The 27,958-nt window shown below is 44.1% G+C and overlaps 1 long non-coding RNA gene across 1 annotated transcript; it reads right to left on the minus strand.

Annotated features, from left to right (window-relative positions):
* Nucleotides 1–1,169: 1,169 nt before the first annotated feature.
* Nucleotides 1,170–15,069, minus strand: LOC103278350 (uncharacterized). Its single transcript, XR_010004250.1, has 2 exons — nucleotides 14,759–15,069; nucleotides 1,170–4,052 (listed from the first exon to the last, which is right to left on the minus strand). It is a non-coding gene; the product is annotated as an uncharacterized LOC103278350 (long non-coding RNA).
* Between the last annotated feature and the right edge of the window lie 12,889 nt (nucleotides 15,070–27,958).

Raw genomic sequence — 27,958 nt, forward strand, 5'->3', positions numbered from 1 at the left:
AAAAACATATAAACGTCATCATACACATTTATATCAAAATGATCTAAATAAATTTAGGTGGAATTAAAAGTATAAAATGACAAATGATGTTATATAAAATAATGTGATGATGATATAAAAAGCCAATAAGCACCAAAGTGAATTTGGTGAGAATCGTTTTCTTTCACATCTCCTGAGTTTAGCTGAGCTTAGCTCAGTAAGGCCTCTGGAGCGATTGGCCTTGGGCCCAGTCTTAAGGAGCGAGTCGTGGCAGGGATGAAAGGAAAGCTGACCTGGCGGGGGGGGGGGGGGGGGGCGGGGGGCGGGCCACTGCTGTGGGTTCAGGAGGCTATTTTATGCAGATGAGACGCTCCATGGATACACAGACTGCCCCACATGACAAAAAAGAAAAAAGAAAAGAAAAAGGCATTCAGATGTGACCAAAGTCCAGTCTGCTTTGAAATGTTAAGCCTTGTTGGAGGTGGAAGCTGCAGCCTATTTAGAAGGTGGACTAGAAAGCAGGCAGAGAGAAGTTTAGCCCTAAACAGCCTAAAGGCACCAGGTCTCCTCTGATCTTGGAAGCTAAGCAGCAGTTACTGGAAATAACTGCACCCAGTCTCTGGGCACATATCCCTTTGGAAATAAATGGCAATCCTAATCTTATTGATGTTATATCCATTTTGCAAATGTAAATCTCCATGACCATGTGGATACCACCTTTTGAAAATCACTACTCAAGAAAAGCATGACCTTGCTAGAAGTCAATCCTTTGAACAAGTGATATCCTCAAGCATTAATGTAATGGCACACAGGTAACTCAGCCATTAAACTGAAGTACCATGTCTTTGAAGGACAAAGGCATGCCAATACAAAAATATATTTGGTTAGCAGAGGATGGTTGTTTCTTTAAAGTTGAAATTGCAGTTGCAGTTGCCCAAAACATATACACTCCTTTGAAACCTCTTAGTTTAAAATATGCACTCAGAAATTAAAAAAACAACAACAGAATCTTCTTTGAAAAATAACACATCTTGTTTACTCATAAACATCTTGTATTAATTCACCATTCAGGCACATTTCTTATTAAAGTTCAGTTATAGATAGTTTCTCTCTGTGTTGAGTACACAGGGTTTCATTCTTAATAGCCCATAGTCTTTAGTATAGTTGTACTCACATACATCCACCTCCACTGAGGTCTAAAGCGAATTTATTTCATTGAAGTCCAAACAGCAACATGCATCCACCTCAACTGAGATCTGGACACATACATCTGCTTTCACTGAAGACCAAACACATACTGACTACAAAATGGAGTCCTGAGTCTGAACATGTTCAGTACCATCACATGTCTATAACCCATCTCACACTAAAGAAGTACCGTCAAACTGGCAAATCAACATACACATAGAATACAGGTTAACAAATATATACATTAACAAATAAATAGTGAGAGGCTTGGGAGGCTGCTATTTCTAACTCCAGGAGTGGTTAGTACTTGGTTGGGAGACCACGGATAAATATCAGATGCTGAAGGCTATATTTCAAAGGAAAGAGCTGGAAAAGACGATTTCTGAGGATTCATTGCCTTAGCAAAACTATGGAATTCACGGGAGTCTCCATAGGTCAACAGGCGACTTGAAGGCGCTTACCACACACATTGTAGGTTCTGAAGGGACCGAAAACTAGGAAATCACTGCTCTTTCTCACATTTTGCTCACCAAAGGGATGTCTTAGACTCCGGGGAGCAGGGCTTGAGGGAGGAAAGGGGGCGAACTCTTCCTAAATCCGGCCCCTGCACTCCCCCTGCGCCTTTGGCCTGAGGCGGGAGGTCCCCAAGGAAGGCCTCCATTAAATATGTAATAGTTGCTGGTGACAAGCGATTGCTTAGGGCTTAAGACGAAGGGGGAGAGGGGAGAACGTGGTGGTGGTGAAGCCCTGCTTCTGCTGGAGCTCGACTGCACAGCTCCCGCCTCGGTGCTGCTAATTATAAATAGTTAATCAAAATGGCCTGACTTGAATTCCTACTTTCCCGTGGTCTTGTTATTCTTTAACTGGTAAGCCATGGACTCTTGGATTTAGAATCTGTGCTCATCATGGACTTCCGAAGCAAAATGGCCCTTATCTGATCTGGAGCATGGCTCCTTCCATTTATTTCGGCAATTAATTTCTAAGGAAACACTCTTCCTGATCTTAGCGTAAAACAGGAAGGAAACGGGGTTAGGTTGCATGTTATGAATCAGCATCTCCAGAACGGAATTGCTTAAGTTATTGGACTGAAAACATATAAAGGGAATTAGTTTGGGTCTAGTTTATTTAAAAGTTGCTTCCAGTACAAACAGTAGGGCCTGAGTTAATGGAATTAGATAAGCAAAATAGTAGAATTGCAAGTGTTACTTTTAGTGAAGTTTGGCGAAATATCAAAATTTATCTGATTTGCACAGATTTCTGTTGTTACAGAGGGGAAAGCATATATACAATTTTGTATACAATAGGTACGTAGTCACATACACAAATAAATATAATATATACATGTCAAAATACACAACATAAAATAAGGATTTTATATTACTGGATATCTCCCGAGTTTCCTTACTTTGCTGCCTTTCTCCTATCTCTTCAAAATGTCAGAACCTTTAAAAATAGCATGTAACCTTCAAAGATGCCAATAGTCCAAAAGGCAGAGTTTTATAAAGTAAACCGAACATAGGGAACATAAAAAGTCCAATCAATGAAACAGAGTCATATTTTTTTCCATTTACCCAGGTAGACTTCATTTACTAGAACACAGTAGAATCATTGTAAAAAATACATAAACAGGGTCATGTTTTTCATAGAATAAGGCATGAGTTAGAAATATGGCCTCTCTGATACTGCTTCATTATGTTTTTGGTTAGATCAGTGATACCCAAAGTGGGTGCTACCGGCGCCCCCCCCCCCAATCCAGGGGGGGCGGTGATGGCACCTATTAGGACAGGGGGTGGGGCCAGAGGAGGGGCGGGGCCTCTTCCCAAGTACCGGAGACAGGGCTGAGCACCTGAGGCGCCTGTTAGGACACACAGGGGGCGGAGCTAGAGGAGTGAGTGTGGCTTCTTCCCCCTTCCCAGCGGGTGCTGAGTCATATTTTTTCTGGAAAGGGGGCAGCACGCCAAATAAGTTTGGGAACCACTGGGTTAGATGCTGTTACCCAATTACAATTACACTGCATCTCTGGATTTCTGCGTTGTTTTTTGTAGGGCAAGTCAATTGTTTTATGTGGTGTTTCTTCAGGAGAGGTCAAACGTCTTTAAAATGGACCAAGACATTCCTTCTGTAGGCAATGGGCAGCATCACTGTACTCTTCTTTTTGTTTATAGGACTAACTCTGCTAATCATCAACCACAATCAAAACTTAATCCACTGGGTGATAACACTGAAAGGCAAGACGGGTTGATTCCTCACCAAAGGAATGGGCTAAGTTTGGCAATTTCAATTATCTCCTGAATCTTTGGCTTTAGGTGTGCTAAAGACTTACTTTAAAAAAATAAGAAAATCTAGGAATATGGGGAGGATGGTTCAATCCAGGAAGGACACCTGTCTTGCCCTCCTCCTAATATCATATTCCATTGATATCCTATTGTTAGTCCTAGTTAGAGCATGCCTATTGAGTCCATTCGATTTCTCTACATGTTGACCCGCCATTCAATAATTGATTCAAAGGGTCTACTCGAGTTGGGACTAACCAGCAGAATGCCAGGGAAGATGTCAAACGGGGAAATCCATGCCTGAGGGGGGATTCAAATCCTTGTCTCCCGAGTTGTAGTCCAGTGCTGGAACCGCTACACCTTCACGTCTTCTCTAATTAATCACGCCTTTTCATGAAACCTATGGTAGCCTCAGTTTAGTCATCGTCTTGACGTCAAGGGAGTGCTACGTTTACTTGGAAAGGCTTCTTATGTAGGGCAGATGCCTGGTGGGGCTGCAGCCTCTGGCTGAGACATTTCAATGGGTTGATTTATTCAGCCCTTGTTGTGGTTGCTTTTGTTGATGTTTTTGTTGTGAAGAACTGGATTCCAAATAATGTTTGTATCTATGGCCTGGAAAGAAAAGAAAGGGAGAGGAAAAAATGACGAGGCTGGAAAGAGAATAAACCAAACATCCACGTGGTGCATATTTTCTTGAATTCAATGAGAAGGATTCCGTGGCTCTGTGTACTGTAGGGCTTTAAGTGGCCGGTTAACGTAGGAGAAGGCACGCTATGAGGTGCAACGGAGCAATGAGGGAAGTTGGACGACAGCCCCCAGAATCCCACATCCAACACATCCACCCTCGTTATGTTTTCTAGGGAATTCTGGGAGCACTTTTGAAACATCTCTAGATTGCATGGCAAAGCTTGGTGTCTCTTCCAACTCTGTTTCCTTGCATAGATTCTGACTGCAGGAGGCACCCCCAAAATGCATGGCTGGGGCCCTTGGAGTCTCTTCCTTGCATTGATTCTGACTGCAGAATCCAGGGCGCAGCTTTGAGGAGTCTGTCTCAGCCAGGAGAGCTTGCAGGGCTGACGATTTTAGGGTCGCTTCCCTGTCCTGCTCGTCCAGCTCGGCTTTGCCCAGATAGCCTTTTTGTTGCGGGCGGGGACCCTATTCTTTCCCGTCCGCAAAAGAAAGAGAAGAGGAGGGGAGCGGAGAGTTACGGCCCCTTCCGAGGGGAGCAAGTGAAGGGGCCGCCTCTTGGGAAGCGCCCACGCCTTGCTCCAGGGCCTGGGGAGGGAAAGGGAGAGGGGAGCCGGGAGGCCTTTGCTTCCCCACCCCCTTGCCTCTTTAAAAGAGAAGGCATGCCTTGTATTCTTCCCCCACAGAAGCGCGAGGCTCCTCGTCCCGAACAATGCGGACATTCAGGCCCTGCAGCTCGCCTTTCTGTGGGACCCTGGCAAGAGAAGCGCCATTCTTCTTCAGAGAGCGCGACAAAGGCCCCGAGCAGCCCAACGGGGCTCGGCGAGGTTGGCAAATGGGGCTTCGGCGGAGCCAAAGGAGCTGAGGTTGGCGGGCCTCCGCTGCCTGCCAGACAATGGCCTCGGCCGGTGGGTGGGTGGGGGGGGGGAGGGCCCTTGAGAGCACTTCAACCGGCCCAGTTGATGAGGGGGATGCAGGGTGTGTGTATGGTGTGGTCAAAAACAATCGGGACCACAGCGAGCAGGTTTGAAGGCCAAGGACGCTGGCAATGGGCAACAACAAAGAGCCTTCCTTGCCTTTCAAGACTGCTTGATAATAACACTGGCCAAGGCACATTTTGGTGCCTCAGATATTAGTCCTGTTTTTAGGTATATTTGACCTCCTGATTCAAAAAATTGCACTAGGTTTATCCTATAGGCTCTAGTTTTTGAAAGACATGTGCTATCTGTTCTCCCATAGAAAATTATTTAAGAAATTAGATCTGATGTGGTCTACCCAATGGAATGTTCTGGATCAAGGCCCCAAATAAGCCCAGGAACTATTAGAGAACATAACCCTTTAGAGAAGAGCAAAAAACAAAAAACAAAAAAAACCCTTTACAGTAGAATTTCCTCTCTTAGTATACAAGCAAATATAATTATGCTAGGCAATGGTTTCAGTTGTTAGACTGAATAACCTGCAATCTCTGATCTGTCAGGAAACAGAGATTTGCCAGTGTATAAAAAAGCAGAGCTTTAGAAGTTTTTTTCCAGTGTCCAAAAAGGTACTCTCTCATGTAAACTACTTGTTTCATATCATGCACTCAAGAAACTGAAGTAGACTGTGATGGAACTAACATATTTGGTTTACTCACAACTTTTATGTGATGAGCATACTCAGGTACAAAAACTTGTTAGTCCAGTTTTAAATATCTTTGAGATGGTTCCCTGTGCCAGCCAGGGCATCTCTCTTGTAACAAAACAGCTATCAACAGGTTACATAGTCAAAAGGAGAAGGAAAAAAGCATGTGGTCTGCAGCTCTTTTATGACTTCTCAGAAACCATAGAGTAAAGGAAGCTGCACACCAGGACATACACACAGGGCACAGTAAGCAACAAGATCATAGACAAACAGATTGCTAGAGAAGGCTTGATGAAGGTTGTAATTCCAACAGCCCTTCTCAACCAATCAAGCTGATCATCTAGGTCTTCAAAACTCTCTCTCAGCAGAGGTTTTGTCAAAATGCTCACCAGCATCTTTTTGGTTGGGTAATAGGTCATCTTAATCATCCCCTCTTACATGAGTTTGCATACATTGTGGTACTTGATCCTGATGTGCTTTTTCCATAACATCATTTTATTGCTTACACTGAATTTCATACTGCTCTGATTATCTTTGTGAACTTGAATTGGCTTTTGATCATCAACTCTGAAATCAGCCAGTAGCTGGTCAATCCATATCAACTCTTTTGCTGCATGTGATGCTGCAATATATTCTGCTTCTGCAGTAGACTGAGCTACTATTTCTTGTTTCTGAGGCCCACAAAATAGGTCTATTTCTATATAAAAACAAGAAACCACTAACAGATTTGGAGTCACTTTCATTATTTGTCCAGTCTGCATTAGTGTACAAATCATCTTTAGATCACTATTTGCTGGTAGTCTTAATTTTAAGTCCATGGTCTTTTAAAGATATCTGGTAATTCATTTTAATACAGTCCAGTTTTTTTTCTCAGTAGGAGCATTGACTTTTCTGCTTAAAATTCCAACAGCTGATGATATGTCACATCTAGTATTTGTTGCTTGGTATAGAAGGTATCCTATTCCTGTTCTGTATTTATCATTGCTTGGTAAAAGATTGTTTCCTTCATCATTTTAAAAATAATTTGTATTCATTTGTGTTGCTATGGGTTTAGCATCTTGAAGTCTAAGTGTTTCTAAAAGATCAATAATCTTTTGTTTTGATTTAACATGAAAGAGCCATCTTGTTCTCTCTGAATTTGTATTCCAAGATGATGTGAAACTTTTCTTAATTCTTTCAATTCAACTTGTTTACTCAAATGATATACAACTTCTGTGTAATCATCATGTGATTGTGTTGTAATAATAAAATCATCAACATAAGTCAAAATATAGGTTAAACATCAATTTTTACTTCTTGTATAAAAGTATTGATTTGCTTCTCCTTGTTTAAAATTTAATTGTTTTAACATTGCATCAAGTTTGTCATTCCAAGCTTTAGCAGCTTGTTTGAGTCCATATAGTCCTTTTTTTAAGGTTTGAAGACACGATAAGGTTGCTTCTTTTTATAAAACCTGGTGGTTATTTCATGTAAATCTCTTCCGTTATCACTCCATGTAAGAATACTGTCTTGAGATCTAGATGTCAAACTTCATTTTCTTAGAAGTAGCTCAACTTAGAAGTAATCTTATAGTGCTGTGTCTCACAACAGGTGTAAAAGTTTCATCAAAATCAACTCTGTATTTTTGTGAAAAACCTTGAGCTACTAAACTTGCTTTGGAGCATTCTATTTTTCTTTCTGCATCTTGTTTTAATTTGAATGCCATATGGATCCAATTGATTTCTTTCCTGGTGGAAGTTCAGTAAGAGTCCATGTTTCATTTTTGTGTAAAGCATCTATTTTTTCTTGAGCTGCCCTTTTCCATTGTTCTGCCTCAGCAGTGGGCATCAGTTCAATTTCTTCAATGTTTGCTGGTTCACTAGATAACACTGATTTTACACTGTAAGACAACTGATCAGGTGGCATACTTCTGTTAGGTCACAGTGAATATCTGTGAGCTTCTTCTGGAATCTGGTCCACCTCTGCAGATACAGTCTCTGGCTCATCAGCATCATTCATTTCTTTTTCCTTTCTTGATGTACTGTTAGATTACTCTTGCTGGTTTTCTAAAGTTGATCCATTGCTTCTCTGATCTAAATCAGGTCTTATTTCTAGTGTTTCATTTGGAGAAAATGTTGGTGTATTATCAAAAGTTCAAGAAGTTCTAGACTGGTATCTTCATCTAGAGTTTCAATTATGGTTCCTCTCATGTTGACTCTAGTTTGTTCATCAAAGTAGGTCACGCGTCTGACAAATACTTCTCCAGTATTTAAGTTCATTACTCTGTATTGTTTTGTTCCACTCACATAACCAATCAAAATGGTTTGTTCAGATGTAGAATCCAGTTCATTTTTTTTGTTCTGGAATGTATCCATAAGCTATGCTTCCAAACTTTCTAATGTATTTTATATTTGGTATATTTCCATGCCACATCTAAAAAAGAGTCTTCATAGTTCCTTTTTTTTTTGGCAATCTATTTTGTATGTAAGTAGCTGTTACAATGGCATCACCCCAAAATCTTCTGGGTAATTTACATCCAATAACATGCATGTTGTCATCTCAATAAGAAATCTAAATTTTCTTTCTGAAACTCAATTCTGCTGAAGTAAATAAGGCACCATACGTCTATGCTTGATTCTATTTTCTGCTAGAAGCATTTGGGTCTGGCGTGAGGTGTATTCACCACCACAATCACCTTGAAGAGTTTTTGGTGTGTAACCAAATTTGGTTTTAACTATGGCAACATATTTTTGTAGCATCTTTTGAGCTTCACTCTTTTCTTTCAGAAGATAAGTAATGCACTATCTTGGAAAATCAAAATATATCTATTTTCACCAAGCAAACTTACTTTGATAGGTTCACAAATGTCACTGTGTATTAAATCAAGAACTCTGCTGGTTCTCTGTTCAGTGTTGTGAGAGAAAAAATGGACTGGTTGCTTTATATTGAACACAAATTACACATTTATCAATTTTATCATTATTAACATTTATTCCAGCAGCTAGTTTTTCTTTCTGTAGCTGTAATATGGCTTCACAATTTCGATGTCCCAGTCTTTTATGCCATATCTCCAAACTATTTTATTTATCTGTGTCTGCACCATATTAATTTGGTCAGATGAAAATGAAAGTTCATAAACACATTGTTTCTGAATTCCTTCAACATATAAGACTTTGTTCAAGGAGATTTCACATTTGTTTCCTTCAAAATGTATTGCAAAATCTTTATTGTCTAATGTTGAGACACTAAGTGTGTTACATTCTAGGTACAAAAACTTCTTAGTCCAGTTTCAAATATCTTTGAGATGGTTCCGTGTGCCAGCAGGCCAGGGCATCTCTCTTGTAACAAAACAGCTATCAACAGGTCACAGTCAAAAGGAGAGGGGGGAAAGCATGTGGTCTGTAGCCCCTTTTATAACTTCTCAGAAACCATAGAGTAAAGGAAGCTGCACACCAGAACATACATACAGGAAACAGTAAGCAACAAGATCATAGACAAACAGATTGCTAGAAAAGGCTTGACGGAGGATGTCATTCCAACAGGAACAGGCCTGAAAACACAGATACTATTTTTTTCCTTGGGCTATGTACAGCAAGAGCTTTTCTGAGTGAAAATCCTCTCACTCATCTGTATCTGTAAACCGAAAATATCTGGTTTTACCTGACCTTTGAAAATCCAGGTACAAGCCTAACTGAATTTGATAAGGTTGGGGAAAATATTATGGACTGGACAGGCTACCTCCAGATTTTATTCATTTTCTTTTTGTATATTAACACAATTTTTAAACTTTGCAAGGTCAGTACTGCACATATCTCTGGTACAAGATATGGCATATGTGCAGAGCTTGTTTTCAAAGAAGGAGGAAGAGGGGGAAGGGAGAACGGGGCCATATTTTTGAGACCTACTGCTGTTTATTTCAGTATGGTTTTCACCCCTTCAGAAACACGCTGAAGTTTCAGGTATCCCTCTGTGGATTTGAAGAAGTGGATTTAAATGCATGAAAACTCCTGCTAAATTCAAAGGTGTCCCATTTCCTTTTCTCCCTCTCTCCCTCCATTCTACCCCTTCTGCCAGGGGTACTAGTTTACACCCCCTCTAATCTTAGCGTGCTAGTAAATGAATCAATGCAAGAACAAAGGGTCAGAATAATCTGCACGCTTTTTTTTTGGTTGACTTAATGTTTGTTCCTCCTTTTTTTCCAGATAGGGTCTCTATTTGAGCTAAACCTCTCCTCTGTGGCCATTCACTAGGAACTGGCCCTTCTTGAGGTTAGAAATGGATTCAAACTTCAGGAAAAGTACATTGGGAATAATTCCCAGACAGTAAGATACTGCCTCAGAGAGTGATGGAGTCTCCTTCTCTGGATGTTTTTATTGGAAATAACAGCTCCCAGTTTCTGGCCACATATCCCTTTGGAAAGAAAGGGCAATTATAACCTTATTGAAAAAGAAAAATGATGTCGTATCTGTTTGGCAAATGTGAATCTCCATGAACATGTGGAGACCACCTTTTGAAAACCACTAGTCAAGAAAAAAACATGACCTTGTTAGAAGTCAACCCTTTGAACAAATGATATTCATAAGCATTGATGTAAAGGCACACAGGTAACTCAGCTGTCAAACTGAAGAACCAGGTCTTTGAACAGCCAAGGTAAAAAATATGTCACTACAAAAATATATTTGGTTAGTAGAGGATGGTTGTTTCTTTGAAGCTGAAATTGCAGTTGCAGTTGTAATTGTAATTGCCCAAAAATATACACTTCCTTGGAACTTCTTAGTTTAAAATATGCATTCAGTGATTAAAAACAAAACCTTCTTTGAAAAATAACATATTTTGTTTTCTCACAAACATCTTGTGTTAATTCACCGTACAGGCACATTTCTTATTAAATTTCAGTTATAGATAGGATGTAGTTTCTCTGTGTATGTTGAGTATACAGGGTATCATTTTTAATCAATAGTCCATAGTATTTAAGTATAACTAGCTGTGCCTGGCCACGCGTTGCTGTGGCGTAGTCTGATGGTGTTGATAAAAAATGTTTGAGGAAGTGGTGGTATTTCATATATGTTATCTGTGTTTTTCTGGCCATGTAAGCGTTTGACAACATATATGTGTTTGGCATTTATTTTTGTTTTATAATTTTCTACTGTTCTTCTACTGTCTGTGTCACCGTTGCTCTGTCCCTATATTGCGGTTGTGTGTACACACACTTCTATACATTGGCTGTGCTCCTCATTGAAGATAGGGATTGGATGGGTTTGTTGATGCAAAGCTTTGTAGTGCTATTCATGTTGGTTACTATTGTTTTGCGTTTGGAAGGAAGTAGTGAGGCTAGAGGGGATTTATGTCCCAGTGGAGTATTGTCCATGTTTGGTGTTAAAAATCTTGTGTGTTGGGGGAAAGTATGAATGCTGCAATGAGTCATCCTGATTAGCATGTAATGGCCTTGTTGCCTTGAAGTCTGGCTGCTTCCTCTGTGGGGGTATTCTTGGCTGGTCCCAAATAGCTGGTTAGTGATTGTGGGAGTTGAAGTCCAAATGGGGGCCCATTTTGTCAGAGAAGTGCTTGACTGAGGTAAAAGAAAAGGCCTCGCAGCCCTTCGGAGGATGTCTGGTAAGCAAACTGAGGCATCTCTGAAGTAATGGCGGTGTGGCTTTCGCCCTCCCTCCCTCCTCCCGCCAGCGTTCACGCTATGTCCTTTTCGCAAAGTTCCTGACTGAATTCAAAGAGAATAAGTTTTTAAAAGCTGGAAAAGGGGAAAGCTTTCCTTCACTCATTTCTCCTCTGCCTCGTTCACCTCCACAGTTTTGAGGACTTGCCGGATGTGGTTGTGTTGGCCTAATGTCCTCCTCCTTCACGTTGGGTTGGGATGCTCGTGTGCTGCTGCCTGTCAGTGATGTAGGTTTTCCAAGGGTGGAAGCTCCTCCGCGCATGCACACAGTGCAGTTTTCTGTTTTTTGGGGTTTTTTGAGTGACTTCCAGTTTGAATTGGTTTTTTTAAAATGTCTAAACACAGCCGAGATGATCATGTCTTTTGTGGCCAAGTTTTGTGGGTTTGGGGTGTTTAGTTTTGCTGTTTACCTTAAAGCAGGAACGGTCAGAACATTTATATATATATACTAGCTATGCCCGGCTGCGTTGCTATGGCAAAGTATGGTGGTATGGGAAATAAAGTATTGAGGAATTGGTGGTAGTTAAGGTAAAGGGTAAACGTTTTCCCCTGACATTAAGTCCAGTCATGTCTGACTCAGGGGGTTTGTGCTCATCTCCGTTTCTAAGCCGAAGAGCCGGCGTTGTCCGTTGTCCGTAGACTCCTCCAAGGTCATGTGGGATGACTGCATGGAGCGGCGTTACCTTCCCGCCGGAGCAGTACCTATTGATGCACTCACATTTGCATGTTTTTGAACTTCTGGGTTGGCAGAAGCTGGAGCTAACAGTGGGGGCTCTCTCCGCTCCCTCAATTCAAACCTGTTGCCTGTCGGTCCAGAAGTTCAGCAGCTCAGCACTTTAACACACTGCGCCATCAGGGGATATTATTTCCTAAAGGTTATGAATATACAATATTTCTGATTGTTTTTTTTTGTCTGTTGGAGGCAAGTATGAATGCTGCAATTAGGAAAAATGATTAGGATGTAATGGCCTTGCAGCTTTAAAGCCTGGCTGTTTCCTCCCTGAGTGAATTTTTTGTTGGGAGGTGTTAGCTGGCCCTGATTGTTTCCTGTCTGGAATTCCCTTGTTTTCAGAGTGGTGTAGTTTGCAATATTTTATGTTCTTCTACTGTCTGTGGCCCTGAGAAAACAGAGGATTTGCCAGACTTTGATGATCGGAATACTTTGTTGGGAGGTGTTAGCTGGCCCTGATTGTTTCCTGTGTGGAATTCCCCTGTTTTCAGAGTGTTGTTCTTTATTTAGTGTTCTGATTTTAGATATTGTATTGTTCTGTATTATACCACATTAATTTTTATATATTCTTATTTTAGTCTTTTTGAATACTTGGAGCCAGATTGAATTCATTTTCACGGTTGACCGCAACACAATAATAATAATAATAATAATAATAATAATAATAGTAATAATAGTAATGATAGTAATAATAATGATTTTGGTAATACACAGTGCTTCACTCCCTTCTCAGCTTCCTTTCTGGAAGAATCCTTTATTGGGAGGTGTTAGCTGGCCCTGATTGTTTCCTTTGTGGAATTTCCAATTTCCCTGGTTTCAGACTGTTGGTCTTTATTTACTGTCCTGGTTTTAGAGATTATATTGTTCTGCATTATTCTATCCCAGTAATTATTTCATATTAAAGTAGAATCTCACTTATCCAACATTCGCTTATACAATGTTCTGGATTATCCAACGCAGCCTGCCTTTTCATAATCAATGTTTTTGTAGTCAGTGTTTTAAATTCATTGTGATATTTTAGTGGTAAATTTGTAAATACAGTACAGTTGAGTCTCACTTATCCAACATAAACGGGCCAGCAGAATGTTGGATAAGCGAATATGTTGGATAATAAGGAGGCATTAAGGAAAAGCCTATCAAATATCAAAATAGGTTATGATTTTACAAATGAAGCACCAAAACATCATGTTAGACAAAAAATTTGGCAGAAAAAGTAGTTCAATACGCAGTAATGCTATGTAGTAATTACTGTATTTATGAATTTAGCACCAAAATATCATGATATATTGAAAACATTGACTACAAAAATGCGTTGGATAATCCAGAATGTTGGATAAGTGAGTGCTGGATAAGTGAGTCTCTACTGTAATTATTACATAGCATTACTGCGCATGGAACTACTTTTTCCATCAAATTTGTTGTATAATATGATGTTTTGGTGCTTAATTTGTATAACGATTACCTAATTTGATGTTTAATCAGCTTTTCCTGAATCCCTTCTTATTATCCAACATATTCACTTATCCTGCCGGCCTGTTTATGTTGGATAAGTGAGACTCTACTGTATATTGATAATCTTATATTATCTGCTTAGAACTGGATTATCTGAGTCCCCTTCTTCACAGCTGTATAAAATGCACACTGAAGTGGATTATATGGTAGTTTGGAGTCAAGATAATCCAGTGCAAAGCAGATAATATGAGATTATAAATGGGTTATATAGCTGTGTGGAAGGGCCTTGAGTCTACACTGCCATATAATCCAGTGCAAATTAGATAATCTGTGGAAGAAGCCTAAGTGAGGCCTAAATCTGCCTGTCCCCTAACTGAACCCTGGCTGTCCCTTGGCTGAGTTGGTTGCTAGGAGACCAAGTGGGCAGAGATTAGCCCCCTAAACTGGCAGCAATTGGATAAAAACAATTATTGCTCTCCCTCTAATTAGGACTTTATTTTTCTTTTCTTTTTGTTGTATCAACCTAGAGGCGTGGATGATGGGTTGTGTTGTCAAATTTCGAGGTTGGGGGGCCTGTAGTTTTGTTGTTTTGTGGGTCGCCGTGATGCCATCACTCATTTATATATATATATATATATATATATATATATATATATATATATATATATATAGTACTCCCTGAAGTCCATAAGTCATACTTCTCTACTAAAGTTATAACAGTAACATGCATCCACCTCCACTGAGACCAGACAGAATTCCACCAGACAGAATACAAAATGGAGTCTGAACGTGCTCAATACATAACCCCTTCCACACCAAAGAGATACAGTCAAGCTGGCAAATCAATATACCCATAGAATACAAGTTAGCAAATATATACATTAACAAATAAATAGTGAAATATTTGGGAGGTTGCTATTTCTAACAGTTTTAAAGCAGAAGCTGAGTGGCCATTTGCTGAGTATGCTTTGATTGTGTGTTCCTGCATGGCAGGGGTTGGACTGGATTACCTTTGTAGTCTATTCCAGCTCTATTATTCCACATGATTCTCTGATTCCCCAAGTTAACCGCCGCCCTTTGTTTTCCCTGCTCGTTTGAGAGACTTGAGTTGTTTCAACCAACTGGTTTGGTAGATGAAGGCTGGCTCTACTCCGCCATGCAATGCAGTTGGTGTAGTACCTTATAACGCAGTCTGGACTGCGCTGTTTGGTCGTGTAGACCCAACCTCAGTCTCTCCGGGAGGAGGCCGGGGTGCGGGGGACACGAAATCCCGCTCGGAGGTCACCTCGGGCGCCCAACGTGGTATCGGAGAGTCTCTCCTTGGGCCGGGAACCGGGAGGCCGGCGGGTCAAAGGTCTCGACCTTTGGCTCAACCTATTGAGGCCGCTGTCTGAGGACTTAACACTTGTGTGACTGGGCTGGAGCAGGAGAGGGGCTGCCGGCGGACAGAGACGCGTTCCTCCGGACTGGAATGTCCCTCCCCGCGGAAGGAAGGAAGGGAGGAAGGAAGGAAGGCTCGGGGAGGGCTGCACCCGAGCCACATTTACACGCAGACTGGCACACATCCATCGGGGACATTGGGCGGCGTGTGCTTCTGCCTGCGTCAGTCTGTGCTTCACCCCAGCGAAGGACACATCCCCTCTCGTTTTTATATATATTTATTTAAAAATAGCCCACTGGCAACAACCAGGACGTGTTCCCTGTTTCCAGCCGCCAAGGATGCGTCTCCCAATCACTGAAGCTGGGCCAGTCTTCTTTATCGCCTTTTGAGGATCAGCCCTTTCCCTCTTTTCAAGGCAGCTAAGAGGGAGATGCTGATCTGGGTTTACTGGCTGCGATCGCACAATCTCTCTCTTTTCCCCCAATCTGGAAAAGGGGGAGGGGAGGATTTGGAGAGGCAGCGCTCTTACTAAACAGGCAGGTCGCCAAGGCAGACATCGTGTGCTGCCTTTGTGTGTGAGTGGGCGAGTTGTGGGGCTTTCATACCTCACCTCACCGAGATGTAGGCCAAAACGCGACTGATCTTGGATTCTAAACTGGGTGAGACCCGGTTAGTACTTGGATAGGAGACCGCTAATGAATATAAGCAGATGTAAGCTATATTTCAGGAGAAGGAACTGGCCAAACCACCTCCTATGAAAAACATTACATTCACGGGGTAGCAATAAATAAACCTACAGGCAACTTGAAAGCAGGTACACACATACACGGGTGTGTGTGTCTTAGGCCACATCTGCATTGACTATTTAATGCAGTTGAAAACTAGCTTCAAACCGCGGTGGCCGGACCACGTGCTCCTACGAAAGAAAGCCCTCAATATGCATCAGTGCTTTGCGGTTTATCTCATTCCCATCTGGGCCTCAAACTGGTTAAGAATTTGTTGTCGAAGGCTTTCATGGTCGGAATCACTGGGTTGCTGTGAGTTTTCCGGGCTGTATGGCCATGTTCCAGAAGCATTCTCTTCTGACGTTTCGCCCACATCTATGGCAGGCATCCTCAGAGGGTGTGAGATATATTGGAAACTAGTCAAGTGGGGTTTATATATCTGTGGAATGTTCAGGGAGGGATAAAGAACTCTTTTCTTCCTGAGGCAAGTCTGAATGTTTCAATTGGCCACCTTGATTAGCTTCAAGACCTGGCTGCTTCTTACCTGGGGGAATCCTTTTTTGGGAGGTGTTAGCTGATTGAGTCAGGTCTGGAATTCCTCTGTTTTCTGCATATTGTTCTTTATTTACTGTCCTGATTTTAGCGGTTTTTAAAAAAGACTGATAGCCAGATTTTGTTCATTTTCATCGTTCCCTCCTTTTTGTTGATATTGTCCACATGCCTGTGGATTTCGGTGGGTTCTCTGTGTAGTATGACATAGTGGTTGTTAGAGTGGACCAGCATTTCTATTTTCTCAAATAATTCGCGGTGTCCAGGTTGCTATATTTGCTATGGCTGACTTCTCTGGATGAACTAGTCTGCAGTGCTTTTCACGTTCCTTGATTTGGGCATTGCTGCGTTTGGTGGCCCTTATGTAGACTTGTCCACAGCTGCATGGTATATGGTAGACTCCTGCAGAGGAGCGAGGATCTCTCTTGTCCTTTGCTGAACGTAGTATTTGTTGGATTTCCTTAATGGGTCTGTGGACTTGTCTACAGCTGTATGGTTAAGAATTCCCTATGTCGCCATCTGTGCAGCCAAACAACTTTCTTCAACGCCGGTGTGAAACTGTATCCAATCAATCAATGTGGATGGGCCGAGAAGGGGGGGGGGCGCGAGGGAAGGAGCAGGAGGGAGGCATTCCCTGCCCTCATGCTTGCATGGGTCAAACAGGGTCGCCCAAAGGCGAGGCCTAATCCCCGTGAAGCGGCCTCGGGCAGGCGCCCCGGATTGCCTGGCTCCGGCAGGTTTGGCGAAAGGAGAAGCAGCAGCTGATGGGTTTGGGGGCGGCGGCGGGGGGGGGGGGGGGAATACGGCGTCTTTGGACAGGCAAAAAAAGCGATTTTGCTCCCTCCCTCCCTCCCTCCTTCCTTCCTTCTCATCCAGAGACCCGGGCTCCGCGGAGACAGCTCAGCCTCCCTCCTCCCTCTCCGCTTCTTAACCGGCTGGATTTGACCTTGGTGGCCCCGGCTGAGACTGTTTTTCAGCCCAGGCAGCCGCTCCGGGAACATTTCCCTGGTTATCCCCTCCCCCTTCTCCTTCTCTTCTTCCTCCTCTTTCTCGGCAGCTCCTTCCAGCAAATGGATCGCTCTTTGTACTGCCTTTATCTTGCGAGGAGGGAAACAACCCTCTCTCCCGAGATTTCCCCTTCCTTGGCCGACGCAGTCTCTCCACTCCGTTCCCAAGTTCCAGAAACATCACCAAGCCTGACCCACTGTAGAAATATAGAGTCGGAAGAGATCCCAAGGGCCATACAGTCCAACTCCCTGCTACGCAGGGAGATACAAGGAAAGCACCCCCGACAGATGGCTATCTAGCCTCTGTTTACAAACCTCCCCTCCTCCACACCACGATGCAGCCAATATTGCCCTATCGAATAGCTCTTATCATCAGGAAATCCTTTCTAATGTTTAGGTGGGATGTGTTGATCAAGGCTTTTATGGCCGGAATCATTGAGTTGCTTTCTTGGGTTGCTGTGAGTTTGTTGGCTGTATGACCATGTTACAGAAGCATTCTCTCCTGACGTTTCGTCCGCATCTATGGCAGCCATCCTCGGAGATTGTGAGGTCTGTTGGAAACTGTGCAAGTGGGGTTTATATATCTGTGGGATGTTCAGGGTGGGAGAAAGAAATCTTGTCTGTTTGGGGGAAGTGTGAATGTTGCAATTGGCTACCTTTATTAGCATTGATTAGCCTTCCAGTTTCAAGGTCTGGCTGTTTACTGCCTGGGGGAATCCTTTGTTGGGAGGTGTTAGCTGGTCTTGATTGATTCATGTCTGGAATTCCTCTGTTTTCTGAGTGGTGTTCTTTATTTACTGCCCTGATTTTAGAGTTTTTCTTAATACGGGTAGCCAGATTTTGTTCCTTTTCATGGTTTCCACTCAGAGGATTGATTCCAGACATGAATCAATCTGGGCCAGCTAACACCTCTCAACAAAAGATTCCCCCAGGCAGTAAATAGCCATAGTTTGAAACTGAAAAGCCATTTGATGCTAATCAAGGTGGTCAATTGCACCATTCACACCTGCCTCAAACAGATAAGAGCTCTTTCTCCCACCCTGAACATTCCACAGATATATAAATTCCACTTGCAGACCTCACAACTCCTGAGGATGCTTGCCACAAATGCAGGGGAAACGTCAGGAGAAAATGCTTTAGGTGGGATCTCTCCCCCCCCCCCCCCCCCGCTATTTGAATCCAGGGCTCCCTAGAGCAGCAGAAAACAAGCTCGTCCCCTCTTCAATGTGACATCCTTTCAAATATGGCTTTCAAATATTGTTTGAAAGGAGCCAGAAGATTTTCCAGGGAGATCCCCGCACTGCACCGAGTATTTTCCAGCCTCGCCTTCTTTGGAAGCGCATTGACTTGCCAACAAAACCCCTCTGCTTTCTTTTTTTCCAGCCGCTGCCTTCCACCCAGGAGAGCGAGAGCGCTTCTGGCTGTGTTTTTGTATTGCTTTGCAAGCGCCGTTTCCTTCCACGGAGAGAAGGAAGGCGACCCGAGGGTGGCAGGAAATCATTTGCTGGGCCAGGGCAAAGGCAAAGGAAAGAGGCCCACAGCCACAAGAGCAACGAGCCAGGAAAAAGGCAGGCAGGGAGAGAGGGGAGGAAAGAAAGGCACACGGTATAAATCTGGCAGCATCTGGAAGCAAGCGAGCGAAAGAGAGAGAGAGAGGCAGAGGGAGAGAGAAAGAGAGACCTTTATGGAACAATAGATGGAGTGGGCGGCGGAGGGGGAAGGTTATGTCTATGACGTTCGCCCTTTCAGCAATAACAACAGATCGATCCCGGCTCCCCCACTACACACGCTCCCACGGACAGCATATTTGATGGCGGATATGTTTTTTTTTTTTTAATTTTGGGGAAGGATGTAAATAGCAAGCCCACACCTCGAAATGTGAATATACGTAGAGAAGCAGCGCGCCGTGTGTTTGTCCGCACGGCCTTCGGCGCCAGGCTCCACTCTGAAACGCAGGGGAGAAAAGTTGGTCTATTTTTAAGGTCGCCGTTGCTTGGGCTCGCCATGCTTCCAGCAAAGCGAACGCTTCAGGAAGGGAGCGGTGCGGGAGGAAGGCAGGAAGGAAGGGGGGTGAGGGAAGGAAGGCCTTGTGGGCCGAGATAAATGGAGGGATTGACTGCAGCTCGCTGGTCCAAGGAGAATGACTGTGCAGGAAGGAAAAGGCTTCCGACGGATCTCCGGGAGAGAGCTAGAGAGCGAGAGAAAAGGAGATGCGAGCTGCCTCCTCCGCGGCAGACTCCCCCCTCCCCTTCCCCCTCCCCGCCGCTGCGCCTGCGCACTGGGCCCTGGAGGGCCGCCTGCTCAGGAAGCGTGCCCCGCGCTGCCTCTCCGGCCTCTCGCTCCACCAAGGCGTAAGGCCCCATTAATATGAAACGCCTTGCTACACAAAAAGGCGTCGCTAATTAGGAAATTGATGGGGACTCGGGGAGGGGCCGCCTTTGTGCTCCAGGCCTGTCGGGAGGTGCAGCTGAACAGAACAGACCCTGCCTGCCTGCCGGCCTCCAAAGACCAGCACGGCCTCGCCAGGCCTCGCCCGGGGCAACGGGGGACGAGGAGAAGGGGGGGGGCACCGGGACCCCTCCGCTTGACCCACCGCGAGGGTCTCGGTGGGATTCCACATCGGCTAAGCTTTGTCAAGGGAAATTCAGGAGATATTGTTGGGAGCATCTACACCAGTTGTTCTCAACTTTCCTAATGCCACGGCCCTTGAATACACGCATAGGCAAACTTTGGCCCTCCAGGTGTTTTGGACTTCAACGCCCACAATTCCTAACAGCCGGTAGGCTGTTAGGAATTGTGGGAGTTGAAGTCCAAAACACCTGGAAGGCCAAAGTTTGCCCCTGCCTGCCTTAATACAGACTTAATACAACCATAAAATTATTTTCTTTGCTACTGTTATGCATCGTAATGTAAATATCTGATATGCAGGATGTATTTTCATTAACTGAACCAAATTTGGCACAAAAGCCCGATATTCCCAAATTTGAATACCAGTGAGGTTGGGCGGGTGGATTAATTTTGTCATTTGGGAATTGTAGTTTCTGGGATTTATAGTTAACCTACAGTCAAAGAGCACTCTGAACTCAGCCCACAATGGATCTGCACCAAACTTGGCACACTACCCACATGGCCAACAATGAATACTGGTAGGGTTGCAGCGGCTGTTTTTGGATCCTGGGAGTTGTAGTTCACCATCACTCAGAAAGCACTCTATACCAAACTGGTGATGAACCTAGTAAACTTGCCACACACACCCAACATGCCAAACTTTGAATACTGGTGGGGTTTCGATGGGAGTGACATCAGAGGTTGGTAGTTATAATTTATTTACAGTATTTATTTACAGTAGTTCACCCACATCCACAGAGCTATGTGCACCCAACTGATGGTTCTTGACCAAGCTTGGCACCAATACCCAATATAACCAACCGAGAAGACTGGTGGGGATTTTTTTTGGGGGGGGGGGGCTGATCCAACATGATAATAATTGTATTCTCCCTGCATCCAGAGAACCCTATGACCCCCACTGATGATGGATCTGAACCAAAATTGGCACACAGACCCAAGGTGAATACAAGCGGGGTTTGGGAGTGATTGACCTTGGCATATTGGATTTGTAGTTCACCTTCATCCAAAGAGCACTGGACTCAGCTGAGGATGGACCTGGACTGAACTTGGCACACATACCCAACATAGCCAACTGTGAATACTGGTGGGATTGGGGGGGGGGGGTTGACCCACGATTTTGGGAGCTGTAGTTCACCCACAGCCTTATGCATTTTCTAATAGGAGAATTAATAAAAAACAAAAGGAAAAACTGAACTTTTTTTCTAATAAATAGCGTTATAAATTACCTAAGCAGCTTCTGCTTCTGCTCCTCCTCCTCCTCCTAATGCTGTTGGGACACTCTCAGTTCCATGTCCCACGGGCCCTCTGACACCTTCCACGCGACCGCCCAGGGGTCCCGACCCCCAAGCTAAGAAACCCTGAACGACACTGTAGATTTGTCTCCGATAAAATTTCACAAAGCTCTTCAGGCCAGGACCACTGGAGATCCCCACCAAATGGCCTCGGGAAAAGTACTCTGTATGTTTTCAGAGGCACTTTTTCTTCACTACCTGAGTTGTTTAATATGCTATTTCTAATCACTCATGGATTGGGTAGGAAAACTAGAATCAAGACTGAAGAAAGTTCATGTAAATTCACGCTATGGAATTAATGCAGTTTGACACCACCTTAACTGCCATAGCTCAATGCTATGCAATCATGGTACTGATAATCTTGCAAGGTCTTGAGCCTTCTCTGCCAAAGAGTGTTGGTGCTTTATCAAACTACAACTCCCAGGATTCCATAGCACTGAGCCGTGCAGTTAAAGTAATGTTAAATACATTGATTCGACACATTGATTCCACCCTTTGTCCTTCAGGGCTGGTGAGCATGGGTTGCATTACTAAACACTCCTTCAGAACAAAACAAAGTAGTTTCCTGCCAAAAAGTCGATGTGTTTGCATCTACACTCTTCTGTTACAGGGTCTCATTCTATGGAAACCAGAGTTTTGGAGCTTAATAAAGTACCAGCATAAGCTTGAAGGCCCTGCTCAGCCAAGGTGACTCACTGAGTGACCGCAAGGAAGTCACTTCTCTGGGCCTCAGAGGAAGGCAGTGGAAATCCCTTTTGAATGAATCTCACTGCCCAAAACACCCACAATAGGTTCACTTTAGGGTTGGGACAAGCTGAAAACACCCTGAAGGCACATAACAAGAACAACAAAATACTTTGAATTCTCAGCTGGAGAACCTCTAGCCCAGTCCCCTAAGCTACAGCAATAGAGCTTTATGGCAGAAAGTTCTAAGCACCTTTTATTTTTATGTGGAGAAATTCTCAGTTAGACTCAGTCATGCATTCTCACCAAGTTCTAGTGGACCAAACACACATTTTCTGATTCAGTGAGAACTAGGCCTGAGTCTTCCTTCTTCAGTAGTTTGCTAGATCCTCTACTTTGAGACAGAACCTGGATTTATTTGTTATGTATTTTAGAGCAACAAATTCCAGAATGTCCAGACAGCAGTTGCCATCCTGCTTGGCAAAATCTAGGGCTTGCAGATCAAAGACATTGTGTCCCCAAGCTCTACTTTGAAAGTGTGAACTTTCTTTGCTAAGTTTAGGAGGCCAGGTCTGATCAAGCCTGATCCCTTGCCTCATTTGAAACAGCATCTGCAAATGAACAGCTCAGATTTCTAAAGGGAAGATTGTTATGCAAGGAGAGGTGGTGGTGATTGTTTTATTTCTGTCTTGTGAACCACCCAGAGAACTACTGAATGTCATAGAAATACAGTAAATAAATGCCTGTTTTCATTTGTATATGCAAGCACCAATAAACACTTTTAGATAAAGGAAGATGATTAGTCATTTTTTTACAAGCTGGGAAAGGTCTCTTTGTAGCATACCGTTTCACCATAGCATTGTTATTATCATCCATTCATGTACTATTTTATTATTATTTCTGCTGAAAATCTCTCTATGGGATGCAAAAGGTTGTAAGTATATAGTCTATATAGTATATACTGAATAGAAGCTTTCCCTAAAAGGTTGTCACCAAACCAACCATCCTGACTGAGGAGAAAGGTAAACCAGTCAGAAACATATTAACTTCAAACCTAGAATGCAAGACAGATTTTATGGCAGTGTGTAGCAAGGAGATACCCTCTTGTGATATGGATCTGTCCCCTCTGAACTTGCCAGAATTGTGTCTTTAAGTTAAGAACACAACACACAATAATGATCATCTGAGTCTTGATCAAATCCACATACCACAATGCATTCATTTCACATTGGTTGTAATAGGACTTAAACAAGATGAAGTTTCTATTGAAAGCTGTCACTCAGTGGAAATAAATCCTATCAATCTATTTTAAAATAAACTTGTTTAGGATGGGGCACCAGTCATGTTACAAAAAATCGACCCACAGCAATACTGTATAAGTATAACACTCTCTTGATAAAACAGCAAACATGAGTTGTCTCCACAATGTATACCTTTCCCTTTCATATATTTGGTAACAGTGTTCTAGGTACAGAAAAGAGGACAGAGCCTCAGAAATTGCATAGTACATGGACAGTACAATACAGGAACAAGGACAGAAGCTAGAGAAATGACTAGAAGATTGCTAATTGAATAACAAAAGTATTGAAAATCCTGAGTTGGTACAGAAAAGGTCTTGTAGGAGTGACCACTGAAGATGAGAAGTTGCTGAAATACCCAGGAAAAGGTTGTTGGATGAGTCAGAGGGCTAAATCAATCACCTATAAATTTGCACATGAATGGCCATTCTTCCTGAAGATGTAATATCAAATAATCTATTCTTCCTTAATTTGCAGTGGCATAGTACAGAGCCACGGATCCTTGATTTTTAGAAGTAGATTACAGCATTCAGAGGAAGAGGCAGTTGCTAAGGCATTCAGCCAAGCCCAACATTTGCACTGGTTTTCAGGTTGAACGGATGGCTCTGGAGTTTCAATGAAATGGGCGTGTAGTGTTGAAGACAATAGTGACACTCCCCGAAAAGCCTTCTCTCCACCAATTCCTAGGCTTTTGCTCTGACATTTACAAAAATGTATTTCACACTGACATTTATAAAAAACATACTGCATTGGGTTGTCCAGGGTTACATTTGCACCCACAACTATGGAGGTGGTGGTGATTTCGTCAGACATAAAATTGAATGCTAGCCTCGGTCCAGGTGTTAGCCTCAAGTAGAATTCAATCAATGGCCCTTGAGTTAATAACCAGCGTTCAGTCAGTAAGTTTGCTGTAGTTGGGACTAAGTGCTTGGTCACACTACATAATTACAACAGTTTGCTCCTACTTTAACTGTCATGGGTCTATCCTATGGTATCCTGGGATTCGTAGTTTTGTGAGGTATTTTGAATAGGTTGCCAAAGAATTATGTGCCTCACCCAACTACCACTCCCAGAATTCCATATGATGGAGCTTTGGCCGTTTAAGTGCTATTAAAATGCTATAACTGAAAGTCATCGATGGAGACAAAAACCCAACCCAGAGATGCCGCAGTAAGAGCAAGAGAGACCCGAGGATTTACAAGAACAATGAATCCAAATCTCCTCGGGAGGACAGATTCGTATTTGAACGCCTGACAACAATACCGCAAGCCAGGCTCGGCGATGTATAGAGCCTTTGGTGACCCTTGGCCTGGCCATGTTTCCCAGTGCAGGGCTTGACTTCAAGGAGAAAGCCTTATCTATTGTGTTCTACAGATATAACACCATCGCGATTGCAAAGAAACGCAGGCCTCAGAGGTAAGTTTCGGAAGGCAGTCTTACCCGTCTCCTACAGTCAGTCAGTCAGTCTCTCTCTCTCTCTCTCTCTCTCTCTCTCTCTCTCTCTCTCTCTCTCTCTCTCTCTCTCTCTCTCTCTCTCTCCCCCCCCCCCCTCTGAAGAGTCTGAATCGGAGATAGCGCGTATATGTTTTAAATCAGTTCCACGCATCTTGGGACAATCAAAGCACAGAAAAGAGGATACCAACGAGCCCCAATTATTACAAGTCAAAAGAAGCGAACCAGCAGTAACACAGCCCAACAACAACAACAACAAAAATGTGTTGTCGAAGGCTTTCATGGCCTGGGTTGCTGCGAGTTTTCCAGGCTCTATGGCCGTGTTCCAGAGGCGTTTTTACCTGACGTTTCGCCCACTTCTATGTCAGGCATCCTCAGAAGGACCTCAACAACTTCTGACGGAAGAACGCTTCTGGAACATGGCCACACAGCCCCGAAAACTCACAGCAACCCAACAACAAAAATGTTTTTGTTGTTGATGATGTTGTTGTTGTTGTCTTGGATTGTAGGTCTGTTCCTGGGTTTACTTGGGGTTCTGATTCAGAAAATTGCATTGGATAGATGTGTCAGCTCTAGTTTCTTAGATATGGTTATCATGCTTTCCTATGGGTGAGCAGATGAAGACTGGTAAATGGCATACCTCAAAAGCTACAGCCCATAGGGGAAAACTGGTGCCATTTTTTGGAACCAGCAGGTCAAATACCCAGAAATAGGCATAACATTTGAGGCACGAAAAATGTGTGTTGACCAGTGAGATAGATTAATATTTAGATAGGCAAATAAAGATATAGATGTATAAATATATGTTTAAAAGCTCAAAGGATGGGATATCCAAGGAGCCCCAGTCATTAAGAGGCAAAAGAAGAATCAAAGGCAGAAAGGATGAGCTACCCAGCGAGTAACCCCTAGTAGCTTTCCACTCGAGAAAATGGGTCCTGCGTGGGCCTCCCCACTCAGCCCTGTGGCCCAGGACGCGGCAGACCGGTGGGGCCCTGCCAAGCTTCCCGTGTTAGTTTCAGTCCAGGGCCCACCAGCATACAAGCGGTGCAGCCAGGCAGCGAAACACAAAGCAGGGGAAGGAGGAGGGAGGGAGGAAGCGGGAGGCGAGGCAGGCGAGGAGGGGGAGAGCCAGCGAGGGAGGAAACAACAGCCGGAGGAGGGAGGGAGGAGGAGGAAGAAAGGACGGAAGGAAAGGAAGGGAGGGAGGGGGTCATCTGGCAAGGGGGAAGGGCCGGGAGGTTTATCACCTCGCCCTTGGCTGGCTGCGGCGGAGACGAGGCTGGGAAAAGTTGAGCTTCCCTCGCCCCCCTCCTTCCTCGCCCTTCTCAAAACCAGCAAGCTGCACGTCGGCCCGAAACGACTGGCTGATCGGCTTGGTCGCCGAGCCTCGCTCTTTCTATGTCTCTCTCTCCCTCTCTCCCTCTCCAGCATCCGCTCCGCTCCCCTCACCCGCCCCGCCTCTGCCGAGAAAAGCGTTTAGCCGTTCATGCATCATGTGTGTCAAATAAATGCCTGATTGAGGCCCTCAGCGGAGGAATTAGCCAGCGTCGCGCTGCAAAGGCACCAGAGGAAGGGAGGGAAGGAAGGAGGGAAGGAAGGAGGGAGGCAGGAAGGGAGAAAGGAAACTGCTGAGACATGCCCTCCCCCGTCTCTCCCACCAGCTCGCCTCGCCCTTTAGCCACGGTAGCGCAGGACTTCGGTTTCCCTTCCCCTCTTTCCTCCAGGCATATTCTTGTCCTTTCCACCCGGGTTAGCGATGGGGAAGAGGGAGGCAGCTGGGTCACGGGAACGTCCAACGAGGCCGACAGTCCAGGGTTTGGCTGGTTCGGGGCTTTTTCGTGCCAAAGAAGGAGGCCGAGTGTGAGTCTGGCAGCCAAAGGAAGAGCCGCGTCGCAGCTACTTAGGCCGGTGCATTTGCTCGAACTTGCTTTGTACTTTCACCTCATGGACAGTTGACTCGTTAACATCTGCCTTCTGTTGTCAAATGGAACCAAGATGCGAGATAATATCTCCATGGACCCAAAGGCCCACCGTCAAACCTTTCCTCCCAAAGTGTTGTCAAAGGCTTTCATGACCGGAATCGCTGGGTTGCTGTGAGTTTTCCGGACTGTATAGCCATGTTCCAGAATCATTCTCTGCTGACGTTTCGCCTGCATCTATGGCAGGCATCCTCAGAGGTTGTGAGATCTGCTGAAAACTAGGCAAGAGGAGTTTATATATCTGTGGAAAGTCCAGGGTGAGAGAAAGAACTCTTGTCTGTTTGAGTCAAGTGTTAATGTAGCAATTGGCCACCTTCATTAGCACTGAATGGCCTTGCTGATTCAAGTTCTGGCTGCTTATTGCCTGGGGGAATCCTTTGTTGGGTGGTGTTAGCTGGCCCTAATTGTTTTCTGTCTTGAATTCTCCTGTTTTCTGAGTGTTGTTTTTTATTTACTATCCTGATTTTAGAGGGTTTTTTTAAATGCTGGTAGTCAGATTTCCTCCCACTTCTGGTCAGTCAAGCTCCACGTTGAAAGACAGATGTAGAAGTGCCATATTTATCTCTGTGAGTCATGGCCTATTTTGGACTGATGGACAAATGAAGCTCAGAAGAAATACTGTAAACGTACTGGTTAGGAGAAGAATGCTATGCTCTGAAGACAGTAAATATTATTTATTGGAATCATGCAGACAGTGCTATTGGCTGTAGATGTATTTGATGTATTTCCTGTTGTCAGAAGAATGTCAGCAGTGGAGTAAGAATTACACCTCTCTCCCACCAACACACATTCGGCCTCCTTCTCCTTTGGCAGGAAACAGCCCCGAGATACCAGACAGGAAGCCTCTGCCTGGGCTGTCCTCCCACAATTCCCTTGTGCATCCGCTCCCCAACAACAACAACTTCCATGTTGGTCGGAACACAGATACAAGTTTCCATTTCTCGGATCTTTGGGGTCCAAGGCTTTGCCGAGCCACGCTGAGAGGTCTCCTAGGAAGCACACTCACGAGCCGCAGAAATCCTCCTTCAGATTAATTTACACTAAAGTATGGATATCCAGCGTTGGATTGGGACTCTGGAGACCATGGAAACCCACTTGGGCAGAAGGCACACACACTGGCCGCAGAAAAACATGCAAGAGGTTGGCTATAAGTGGAATCGACTCGAAAGCACACAAGAACAACAACGGGAGGCCGTTTACCCGCGTGGACTGCTCTGAATGGCTCATCTTTCTTCACGTTTCCCAAACTCCCCGCTGCGCTGCTCTCCCCAAATCTCCCCTCTTTCAGCGCGTTTTCAACATCCAGAGAGCACTTTCGGGGCGGGAGGGCCTCAGAGCATCTTTAGGCTGCCTTCTTATCACCACCCGAATCGTGGCAATCTAT

The sequence above is a fragment of the Anolis carolinensis genome, chromosome 3 (genome assembly GCF_035594765.1).
Source record: "Anolis carolinensis isolate JA03-04 chromosome 3, rAnoCar3.1.pri, whole genome shotgun sequence".
NCBI classification, from domain to species: Eukaryota; Metazoa; Chordata; class Lepidosauria; order Squamata; family Dactyloidae; genus Anolis; species Anolis carolinensis.